This window comes from Vigna unguiculata, chromosome 4 (genome assembly GCF_004118075.2).
Source record: "Vigna unguiculata cultivar IT97K-499-35 chromosome 4, ASM411807v1, whole genome shotgun sequence".
Lineage (NCBI taxonomy): Eukaryota > Viridiplantae > Streptophyta > Magnoliopsida > Fabales > Fabaceae > Vigna > Vigna unguiculata.
Window position 1 is genome coordinate 10,083,925 of NC_040282.1, and position 12,894 is coordinate 10,096,818.

Below are 12,894 nucleotides of genomic sequence, written 5' to 3' on the forward strand. Positions count from 1 at the left end.
AAACTCACTGTAGGTCATCTAAATGACGAGTTTCAGATCAATGACCCCATCCTTCTACAATATTACCATCTGGTCCGTGCAGTTATTCAATCCGCTTTCGAACAAGTCCGCGTTGAACACATCCCAAGAACTGACAACGTCAGGGCCGATATCCTTTCCAAATTGGCCAGCACCAAGCTTAAAAATCGTAACCGATCCCTACTACAATAAACATTATCCACACCTTCAATCACACACACTTGCCAAAACTTAACCTACACCCCAGCTAACAACGTCACCCCTTCCCAAACCCAAAACTGGACCACCCCCTACATTCAATACCTCAAAACCGGCAACCCCCCCTCGACGCGGACAAAACTTGGCTGGCTAATGTAACATCCCTAGGGAATATTACTTAAAATAAATAATAAAAGAAACAATTATATTAATAGTCATCTTTATAAAAACCCTAACGCGGGAAAATTTCAATTTATTAAAATAGCGCGCCAAAACTCATAACTGAAATCATAAAATGTTACAAGTTCCCAAAATTTGCATTTAAAACGTAAAATACATATGAGCAAAACCCTAGCTCTAATTCCATGCTAGCCCTCACTCCGCCATCTGAACATCCTCAGCACCACCTGTATCAACATCTGCTCTCGTGTAACGAATTACACGATCATCGCCAAACACAAACAGAAAGGGTGAGCTGAGAAAAATAAAATGACAAGCATAAACAAAACGAGATGAATCATATACCCATTCTATTCATTATATAAAATTCTTGGCCAAGACCCTAACCCCAAGACTTAGCAGTCTTCAAATCATACAATTTGTTAGCCTTGGACTCGGGAATCTGATGCTCACACGAACCTACCCGCTCGTGGTCCTGCCTCTACGAACCTCCCCGCTCGTAGTCCTGCTCTACGGACCTGCCCGTCCGTAGTCCAACACATGTGATCCACCAGCCCCGTACCTCCCCGCACGTGGCATCTCTCAACGTGAGCATGGAACATACGAACCTACCTCGCTCGTATCCCCACGTGAGAGTAACTTGATATGGACCTCCCCGCCCATATCATCACATGCCAATCACCATCCATGAGCCTACCCGCTCATGGCACAACATCTCCCGATCCAAGCTAAGCATCATTGTCAGTTAAAACAACACACCAGAAAGCAAAGAACAACAGCATTTCCGCTGGCTCGGCCCACACGCCGCCAGGCGAAACTATTTTAGACCGCCTAGCGGTAACCACTCACCGCCAGGCACTAGAGTTGTGCCAGTGCCCCTGTTTCCTCGTCACCGCCTGGCGGAGCTCGACGTGCCGCCAGGCGTACCTCAGTACACTGCGCTCTCTTGTTAAATCCATCGCCTGACGGGTATCAGTATACCGCCAGGCACCATACCAGAACAGTACTTTTCTGGTTTATGACACCCCCCGTTAATCCAATTTACCATTTAACTCCCTTACAAAGTTCACATGAAAACCCCAATATCAAGCCCCTCACATAGGAGAATCTACAACTATCATATGTAACCAAATACATGAGCTATATCCCGATCAATCCACTCATTTAAGTTCTCTATAATTTAACAAGAGCTTAAACATAAAATCACCACTTCATCCATCCTAGGAAACTGCTATCAGTACAATTATCTTTTATCACACCCCTAAAAATACCACATACTCTTGTTAACTCCCTGGTCTCGTACTCCTCTCATACCCAATTCATATGCTTCTTCCCTCGTTTTGCCTTCTCGCATCCTCCCTCCTTCCTTAACTAACATACCAATACCTAGAATTTCCTAATCCCAACCATGACTCACCCTTTTCACCCATTCGATCTACTATCCACCCTACCTTTCCTTTATAATTCTCTCATGTTTTATTTCCTATCAGACGCACTTCAGATTTCTCACACCACTCTGATAAAACACTGTCGCCTGGCGACTAGTTATCCACCGCCAGGCGGTGCATCAGATCATGGGTACCATACCCAGATTTCTGCACTCGCACTCAACACCAAAATTCAGAATTTGATTCCGCTTTCGCCTCTAACAACTCACCATCAGTTTCACATAATTTGTTAGACCCGCTCTCGATCATACCACTCATTGTATCCCATTAAATTTCCAGACACATCATTATATACTCAATTCAATAACCATGGAATTTTTCCCTTTCACTCACGATTCCTCTCCTTTCTACCCCAATGATAATTTAACTCGTGCCAACATCAGGAGTATCAGGGTCTTTTACAACCTCGCAGTTATAGCAGTTGATGGCAATCAACACAAAACAACATACAACACAGTTCAATCAAAACAGTGTCAGTACAGCTTACATCGCCTGGCGGCTCAATCTCACCGCCAGGCAGTTCATAGCAGAAACAACATTTTTAGGTCAAACTGATGTGCCGCCTGGCGGCACCTTTATACCCGCCAGGCGGTTTCTGGGCGAGAACCCAGAATTTTCGTGAAAACAGCGTCAGACGGAGAGGAAATTCATACATTTACACATGGCAGCACAAAACTAATCGATCACAAATATAAACACAATAAACAACTCCCCTAACCTGGATTCTTTGCCCAAATTCAAATCTGTAGGCCTATCCTCTCACTAAGCCTCCTTAGCCTTTGTTTCCAGTCCAAGCCTTGATGATTTCAGCCCTACCACTTCTCTCAATCAGCCCCAAAACTCAAAAAATCCTTGCTTATGGTGAGTACGAATTTACAGTGCACTCTTCCTCTATTTATGACCTTCTCTTTAGGTTTCTAGTCCTTTCACATTCATGCAAAAGAAAAATTTGGCAAAAAGAACTTATTTAGTTCTCACCAAGGTTTGAACCCACACTCATGCACATATCCAACTAAGGCCAAACCATCCAACCAATCCTTATTTCATGATAAGGCCTACAATTCCAAGAGTTTATCATCAAACCGCACATTCAACATATAAACACACAAAAAAAACGCATAATTTAAATAACATCCAAGTGACACACATAGGACTCGAACCCAAGTCCTCACACACAATAAAAGTACTCTCAACCACTTGAGCTAGTACCTTTCCACGTCATAGTCCCTCACATTTATTGCTTTAAATGTTCCCGCTACCCATCCTAATGAAATAATTAATTAAATAACTATTTAATTTTCCCGGGTCTTACAGCTAAGGCCGCCAGGTACACTATGATAGGCGATGACCTCTACAAACGCGGATACGGCCAACCCCTACTTAAGTGTGTCACAACAGAGCAAGCCCAATATATCATCAAAGAGCTACACGAAGGAATTTGTGGTTATCATTCCGGTGCATGCACCATGGCTACAAGAGTTCTCAGAGCCGGATACTTCTGGCCCACTATAGAAGCAGACTGCCAGGATCATGTCAGGAAGTGCAAGCCATGTTAGAAACACGACAACCTTATTCATCAGAAACAGGAACAACTACATCACATACTATCCCCATAGCCATTCGCTAAATGGGGAATGGACATCCTCGGCCTCTTCTCACCCAGCAAGGGGCAAGTAAAATTCCTAATTGTAGCCGTCGATTATTTTACCAAATGGATCGAAGCCAAGCCGCTAACCACAACCACGGCCCAACAAGTTCAGCAATTCATGTGGAAGGACATTATATGCAGATATGGTGTACCACATACCATTATCACAAACAATGGCCGATAATTCATCGACAAGGAGTTAGCCAAATTCTACACCGGCCTAGGCATCAAGCACATCACAAGCTCTATAGAACATCCACAAACCAATGGGCAAGCAGAGGCAGCAAATAAAGTCATCCTCGTAGAGCTGCGCAAGAGGTTGGATACAGCCAAAGGTCGATGGCCTGAAGAGTTAATAGAAGTACTATGGGCTTACAGATGCACCCCCCAATCATCAACAAACAAATCCCCATTCAGCTTAGTCTACGACGCAGACGCCATGATACTAGTAGAAATTGGCGAACCATCCCTGCGCCGAGAACTATACGACCCAACCCACAACCACCAAAACATGGCCTTACATCTCGACCTCCTACCCGAACTCAGAGAAAAATCCCAGATACGCAACCTAGCTGCCAAACAACGAGCTGCCAGGAAATATAATGCAAATCTACACCCACGATCATTTGTCGTCGGGGACCTAGTATGGAGAATGGCCAGTAGTGCTAGAAAGAAGGATGGCAAGTTCTCCGCCAATTGGGACGGCCCATACCGCATACGAGAAGATGCAGGAGGAGGAGCTTATCGCCTAGAACAATTGTCTGGGGAAGAGATTCCCAACACATGGAATATATCCCACCTCAAGTTCTACTTCAGCTGAATGTGTATTGTAATCAAACCAATACTTGTAACCCCGGGTGTACTCTTTTTCCTCACTTGGTCTTTTTTCCCTAAGGAGGGTTTTGGCCAAGGAGGTTTTAACGAGGCACCCCTATTCGATAAATAAAAAGAAGTATTCCCTACTTTATGACTCTCTATGTGTCTTATCTCTTGCTTAATTTGTTAAAGTTCCCCACCCTTACCCCAAGTAAGCGGCCTAGGTCGAACACCCTTATCTCTTGCTTAATTCGTTAAAGTTCCCCACGGCCTGGGTCGAACACCCTTATCTCTTGCGTAATTGGTTAAAGTTCCCCACCCTCACCCCAAGTAAGCGGTCTGGGTCGATGATCGAGGCCGTACCCCACCAAATTAAAACATATAAAATGCAGTACATGAAAGTGAACCAAGTTGTCTCCCAACGACCAATATTTTCATTCAAAGCGAATTTTCCAGATGAACACAACAATAAAACACAGGGGGGGGGTTGGCAGACAGATTCAGAATGCTAATCAATAGATTAATTTAAATGCTATAGTGACTAAAACCGTATTGACATCCCTGATTCAAACGCAATTTCACTTATCATAGGCCACCAAATTAACACCAACCCTGCCTTGTCTCAATCCACTAGATAATAATTCACTAAGCGAAAATTACAATCTAGCTTCATTATGCAATTAAGCAATGCACACATCCTTAAATTCGTGACAGCCAAGCTACATACATTAAGCATGAATGTATCTTAAACAAAACACATGCAAGTACTTTGTAAATTAAGCATTGACAGAATCACCATATGCATTCCACGAATTCAGAACAAAAACATGGCAGATTTCACAAAACAAGCACAACCTCATTGCATTTCACAAAGCTTCATTGCATTTTTCATCAAGGAGTCAATACACGAATTTAGCTAGACATGGAAATGAGTAATTAAACAGTTCAAAACTAAAATCACAAAAATCAGAACCAAGAACCCTAACTTATCAAATCTGAAAACGCAATTTAAGAGCAAAAATAGAGATTTCAAAGCTTAAATGGAATGCAAAACGGTGTTATCATATATAAATGCGAAAACCCCATGAATGGGTATTGTTCCAAGTCAATAAAACCCACAAAACGAACTGCCCAAGCAAGAAAACGAATTCCAAACGTAAAACCCTCAATGGGTGCTGTCAAATATGCATAAAAACGGTAAAAATGAGCCAAAAACATGAAAAAAACCGCAAGGGGGACGTCCATGGAAGCTTGGAGAACGAAAATGGAGGTTTTGAAGAGAGGTTGAAGATGATGGAGCGGCTGGACTCCTCTCATGCAGACCTAATTCGTGGTCATATCACCCATGCCACTCATATTTACAAAACTGCCACTCTGCCACTCAGATTTACAAAAATGCCACTCTGGGCCTGAAATGTTGACCCATTGATTTTGCTGACGTGGAAATGACATGGAAATGATGTGGCAATGATGTGGAAAGTCTCTTTAATTAAATATTAAAGTCCAAGCTCCAAAATTGCTTCACCCAAATACCTAAAAAATAATTAAAAACAAAAATTAGGCCAAATAATGTGAAATTAGTCCAAATTCAGAACAGTGGCCCAATAAAGCCCAACAGATGAAAAACACTCTAATGATGAACAATTAAGCACTAATCATCTGTCTAATGGGTGCACAAAGGCTAGTGGAATAGAATAAAATAATGACTCATCAAAATCGACCACACTTACCCTTTTGCACTCCTGGGCAAAATTAAAGAGTAAAGCAAAGCAAGGATATCACAAACATAACAAGAGAGACAAAAAGACACAATACAAACAGACATGACACAGACAAATGGAAACACATCTAACACAGAAGGATTCAAAGCTACAAGGTATCCATGAACATCATCCAAGCGATTGAAAACATGTCAAGTACTCAGTTCAGCTTAAGGAGAGAATTCAAAGCAACATGACCTCACGAAATATGCACTGTATCACTCAAATCTCTAGGCTACTGTTTACTCTCAAAGCACCCTTAAAAAACAAACATCAAACAGACTTGGCAAGCCTCTAGAACGAACAACCAAACCAGAAACACATGCAGGTAAAGATCAGAAGGACTTTTCAAGGTTGTAATGAGGCTGAGGACAAGGTGTGGAACATATGGATAAGTAGCTAAGCAACCAAGGAAATAGAGGAGCAGTGGGGAATAAGTCTCAATCAATCATGAAAGTAATCCCAAACACCAACACTTCCAACTTCGGTTCTCACACAATGCTCAAATCCAAACTCCTTTTTATTTCTTTTCTTTATTTTATTTTCTTTTCTTTTTGTTTTCTCTTTTTTTTTCTTTTTCTATACAAAGAACATGCAGAGAAACAACAATTTGGAAATCCCAGTTTGGTGTACAAATGAGCAATTCCAAGAACCAACAACAAGTGCGCGCACAACCACACTTGTTGTGCGCGACCACACTTAATTGAGCACCCATTCCCAAAACAATTCCAAAGCTCCAAAATTTCCTAAGGTAGGAATAATCATGGTTTTTCAAGCTAAGGGCTTGTAATGAGCTGTAAAACAATGAAAGGGTATGCAGGCTCAAAAAGGGGTATCAACAGAAATAGTTCAAGGTAGGCTCATTTGGCTATAGGCTCACAAAACAAAATTGCCTAAATCATATCCAAACATGCATGTGTATCAGGAAAGTATCAGAAAGAGTCAAGCCAAGACCACTGTGCAAGCATTCAAGAGGCGGTATCACACAACAAAGAACAGAGAGTGGCTCAAATTCTCACACAGGATAAAACAATTCCAAAAGCAACTTGACATGCAAAGACAAAGCAAGGATATCAGTTCACAGAATAACCAACAACTCATCCTCCAAAAGTGAAGTGAGTGTTCCAAACAGAAAGCAAAAACATAACACTAACTAACACAAATTAACAAAAAGGAATCAAACAAACGGAAACAACAACAGACAGACAGACCTGGACAAGTGCAATAAAAGTAAAGAAGAAGGGGAAAGAAAACTCCCTGAATCATGTTGAAACAGCAGTGGGCTCAAGCAGGGAAGTTTCCTCCACAACAGTATCTACCAAGGCAGGATTGCTGAGGAATGGCTTAAGACGATGCCCATTCACTTTGAAGCTCTTATCTATGGACTGGCTTTTGATTTCAACTGCACCATAAGGATAAACATTACTGACAACAAAAGGACCAATCCACTTTGATCTCAACTTACCCCCCATGAGTCCAAGTCTGGAGTTATACAGTAAAACTTGCTGACCAACAACAAACTCCTTTCTAGCAATGGAGCTATCATGGAATCTCTTGGTCTTCTCCTTGTAGAACATAGAGTTCTGATATGCCTCCAAACGGATCTCATCCAACTCGTTCAACTGCAGCTTTCTTTCCTCCCCAGCTTGATCAAGAGAGCAGTTGCATGACTTGACAGCCCAATAGGCTCGATGCTCTATATCCACTGGAAGGTGGCATGGCTTACCAAAGACAACCCGATAAGGAGACATCCCTATAGGTGCCTTGTAAGCAGTCCTGTGAGCCCATAGAGCGTCCTCAAGTCTATTGCTCTAATCCTTCCTGTTGGGCTGCACAATCTTCTCCAAGATCCTCTTGATTTCTCTGTTTGAGATCTCAGCTTGCCCATTAGTTTGGGGGTGATATGGTGTAGAAAGTTTGTGCACAACCCCATACTTTTGAAGCAAAACCCCCAAGGATCTGTTGCAAAAATGGGTGCCTTGGTCACTAACAATAGCTCGAGGAACTCCAAACCTGCAAATATGTGAGACCTAACAAAATCCACAACAACTCGGGCATCATTAGTTCTAGTGGCTTTGGCTTCCACCCATTTTGAAACATAATCAACAGCAAGATGTAAGTGAAACCAAAAGAGACAGGGAAAGGGCCCATGAAATCTATACCCCAGACGTCAAACACCTCACAAAATAGCATGGGTTGTTGAGGCATCTGTTGTCTCCAAGAAATGGCTCCTCCTGCTCGTTGGCATTCCTCACATGTGCTACAAATCCTCCACGCATCTTTGAAGATGGTGGGCCAATAAAATCCGCAATCTAGCACCTTACGAGCTGTCCTTTGTGTGCTAAGGTGACCACCAGGTGCAAATGAATGACAAAATTTGAGGACCGAGTCAATCTCATGGTCTGGAATGCATCTCCTGGTAACCTGATCACTGCACATTTTCCACAGATAGGAGTCATCCCAAATGTAATACCTAGCATCGCTCTTGAGTTTATCATATTGAGCTCTGGATGCTAGGGGAGGAAAAACAGAAGCAGTAAGATAATTAACAATGTTAGCAAACCAAGGTGAGGAAGAAGTAGAGAGTGTCAACAAACTTTCATCGGGAAAGTCATCTCGGATCGGTGAAGCATCATCAGTAGACCTCTCAATCCTGCTTAGGTGGTCTGCAACCAGGTTTTGTGCTCCGCTCCTATCACGGATCTCCAAATCAAATTCTTGGAGCCAGAGCATCCATCTTATCAGCCGAGGTTTTGATTCTGCCTTCTTCAACAGGTACTTAAGAGCTGCATGGTCAGTAAACACAACAACAGGAGAACCAAGTAGATAAGATCGAAACTTTTCAAGTGAAAAAACTACTGCAAGGAGCTCTTTTTCTGTTGTGGTGTAATTTGATTGGGCAATATCTAATGTCCTGGAGGCGTAGTAGATTACCCTCGGCTGCTTATCAATCCTTTGAGCTAGAACAGCCCCTAATGCATAGTTGGATGCATCACACATAAGCTCAAATGGGGCTGTCCAGTTGGGCGCCTGAATGATTGGAGTTGTGGTCAGGGCCTTCTTGAGGCAATCAAAAGCCTCTTTGCATCCTTCATCAAAGATGAAGTCAACATCCTTTTGCAATAGGTTGGACAGTGGGAGGGCCTTCTTACTGAAGTCTTGAATGAAGCGCCTGTAAAACCCTGCATGGCCAAGAAAAGAACGAACCTCTCGCACAGAAGAGGGGTAAGGCAATTGTGAAAGAATTGAGATCTTGGCAGGGTCAACTTCAGTGCCCTTTTTTGAAATTATGTGCCCCAATACTATGCCTTGTTCTACCACGAAATGACATTTCTCAAAATTGAGAACAAGGTTAGATTGGATGCACCTGTTTAAAACTCTGTCCAAACTATCCAAACATGCATCAAATGAGGACCCATATACAGTAAAGTCGTCCATAAACACCTCTATGCATTTTTCAAGAAAATCACTAAAAATGCTTAGCATGCACCGCTGGAATGTGCCAGGGGCATTGCATAGGCCAAACGACATCCTCCTATAGGCAAAAGTGCCAAAGGGGCAGGTGAATGTGGTTTTCTCTTGGTCCTCAGGTGCAATGTGAATTTGAAAATAACCAGAAAACCCATCAAGAAAGCAATAGTGGGACTTACCTGCCAAGCGCTCAAGCATCTGATCAATAAAAGGCAGGGGGAAGTGGTCTTTTCTGGTTTCTTGATTTAGCCTTCTGTAGTCAATGCAAACCCTCCAACTGTTTTGCACTCTTGTTGGAATCAACTCCTCTTTTTCATTCTTGACTACAGTGAGGCCAGTCTTCTTTGGAACAACATGGATGGGGCTAACCCACTGACTGTCAGAAATGGGGTAGATGATCCCAGCTTGTAGAAGCTTGGTCACCTCCTTCTTTACAACATCCGAGATGACAGGGTTGAGTCGCCTCTATGGCTGTCTCACTGGCTTTGCTCCACCTTCCAACAATATCCTGTGCATGCATGTTGATGGGCTAATACCAGGGATGTCAGCCAATGTCCATCCAATTGCCTTCTTATGCTTCTTAAGAACTTGCAACAACCTCTGCTCTTGTTCAGCAGTGAGGGAGGTGGAAATGATGACAGGCAGTTTGTCCTCCTCCTCTAAGTAGACATACTTGAGGTTGTCTGGCAGTGGTTTCAACTCTAGAGTACTGGATGCTGGCTGAATATCAGGAACCAGAGGGGAGGGAGAAATGGGTTCCACAGCCTGTACCTGAGCATAACAATCAGATGCATATGTACTTCCTGCAACATGGTTAGTGCAACCTGATTGTATAACATCAAAGTGAATAGGTACAACATCCAGAGAGTCAAACTGTGTACATTCAACATTATCCACATCATATTTAGCATCATCAGAATCAAAATAAGAATGAAGAACATCAATGCATGCAAATTCAGATAACTCAGACACGGATGAATGTTTTAATGTATGCAAAGAGTGGAAATCAGAAATCAATCCATCAACAGCATCATCAATAATGTCCACGTGAAAAACAGAATGATCCTCAGAAGGATGTTTCATGGCATCCAGAATGTTGAATCGCACAACAATATCATCAAACTCCATGGACAAAGTACCTGCATGGACATCAATTTTGGTTCGTGCAGTTTTCAAAAATGGTCTGCCTAAAATGATTGGTGCAGAACCATGTGAAAATCCCTCTTCCATATCAAGAATGTAAAAATCAGCAGGGAAAATCAATTCACCAACACGAACCAAAACATCATCAACCAAACCTGCGGGGTGGGCAACACTTCTATTTGCCAACTGAATCACCACACCCGTAGGTTGCAGGGGTCCAAGAGAAAGAGATTTAAAAATAGACAGAGGCATTACATTTATTGAAGCACCAAGATCAAGCATTGCATTTTCAAATTTATTGTTACCTATGATGCAAGGTACACAAAATGTACCTGGGTCCTTGCACTTCTCAGGAATCTGAGGAACAGATTTACCTATCAATGCTGACACGTTTCTGCCCATGCTGATCTTTTCGTTTCCCTTTAGCCTCTTCTTGTGCGTGCATAGCTCCTTCAAGAACTTTGCATATCTGGGAATCTGTTTAATGGCATCCAACAGAGGTATGTTCACCTCCATCTTCCTAAAAGTTTCCAAGATCTCCCTGTCAACCTCTTCCATCTTTTTTCTTGGAATGGCTCTTGGAGGGAAAGGAAGAGGTATGGAAGGTGCAGCAGTAGAGGTGGAAGGTGTAGAAGTCGCACCAGATGTGGAAGGACCAACTGCATGAGCATCACGCTTTCTCTGAAGTGTGGCAGGGTCGACTTACTTTGGAGGTGTAGGCTCGGAAGTGGGAACTTCAATGTTCTTCCCAGATCTCAAAGTAATGGCACTCACATTCCTCGAATTTTCCACCGTTTGTGATGGAAGCTTGTCAGAATTCTGAGCCTGTGCCTGGTTTAGCTGAGTGGCCATCTGCCCCATTTGATTTGTCAAACTCTGGATTGCGGCTCTAGTCTCCTGCTGAAATTGTATATTTTGAAGGGTCATCATCCTGACTAACTCCTCCAATGAAGTAGAAGAAGAAGGTGTAGGTGCAGGTGCTGCAGCAGGAGCTGGTGTGGGTACAGGTGGAACAGGAGCAGCTTGTGGTGCAGGTGCAACTCTTTGTTGTGGAGGTGGTTGCACATTTTGAAATTGTTGGGGCTGCTAGTTACCCTGGTTTCCCCATCTCAAATTAGGGTGATTCCTCCATCCTGGATTATATCTGTTGGTTGACAAATCATGGTGGTTTTGTTGTTGCTGTTGGGGCCTATTGTTGTTGAAAATATTTGCTGCATAGGCTTGAGGGGTATCCACTGGTGTAGAAGAAGAAGCCTGTTGTTGCAATGCTGGGCAAGAGTCTGTAAAGTGATTAACAGATGTACAAAGGCCACAAACTCTTGCAGCAGGAGCTCTCTGATTGGAAGCAAGTTGGTTGACCAGTGTGGTAAGAGCATCAATCTTACTCTCCAACTTCTTCGTGTACTCGGCTGCTCCTACATCATGAACACCTCTAACAACTATGGCATCACTCCTTGTGCCAAATTGTTGAGAATTTGAAGCCATGTTCTCTATCAGTTGTCTGGCTGCAGCTAGGGTTATGTTACCAAGGGCACCACCACTTGCGGCATCAATCATATTTCGATCCATGTGGTGCAAGCCTTCATAAAAATACTGCAGGAGGAGATGTTCAGAAATCTGATGATGTGGACAGCTTGAACAGAGATTCTTGAACCTCTCCCAATACTCAAAAAGGGTCTCCCCAGATTGCTGCTTGATGCCAGAAATCTCCTTCCGTATGGCTGTTGTCCTTGAAGCAGGAAAGAACTTGGCAAGGAACAATCTCTTCAGGTCATCCCAGCTTGTGATGGACCTGGGTGCTAGGTAGTACAGCCAGTCTTTCGCATTACCCTCCAAGGAATGAGGGAAAGCCTTCAAGTATACATGGTCCTCTTGTACATCTGCAGGCTTCATGGTAGAACAGACGACATGAAACTGCTTCAAGTGTTTGCACGGGTCCTCACCTGCAAGACCATGAAACTTTGGCAACAAGTGTATCAAACCAGTTTTCAGCACATATGGAACCTCCTCCTCAGGGTATTGTATGCATAAACTATCATAAGTGAACTCTGGTGCAGTGAGCTCACTCATGGTTCTCTCATGAGGTGGAGGAGGTTGAGCCATGTTATCAGTATGAAAATGCTCAGAATATACAGTATGCTCAGAATGCAAAGAATGAGGAGTGTCAGGAATGTGATGAGAATCAGAAGAATCAGGAAATGTCACTGAATAT

At 43.0% G+C, this 12,894-nt stretch overlaps 1 non-coding gene across 1 annotated transcript; it reads left to right on the top strand.

The window, feature by feature from the left end:
• The first annotated feature begins 12,296 nt into the window (after window positions 1-12,296).
• Window positions 12,297-12,405, top strand: LOC114182800. Its single transcript, XR_003604236.1, has one exon. It is a non-coding gene; the product is annotated as a small nucleolar RNA R71 (small nucleolar RNA).
• The last annotated feature ends 489 nt before the right edge of the window (window positions 12,406-12,894 follow it).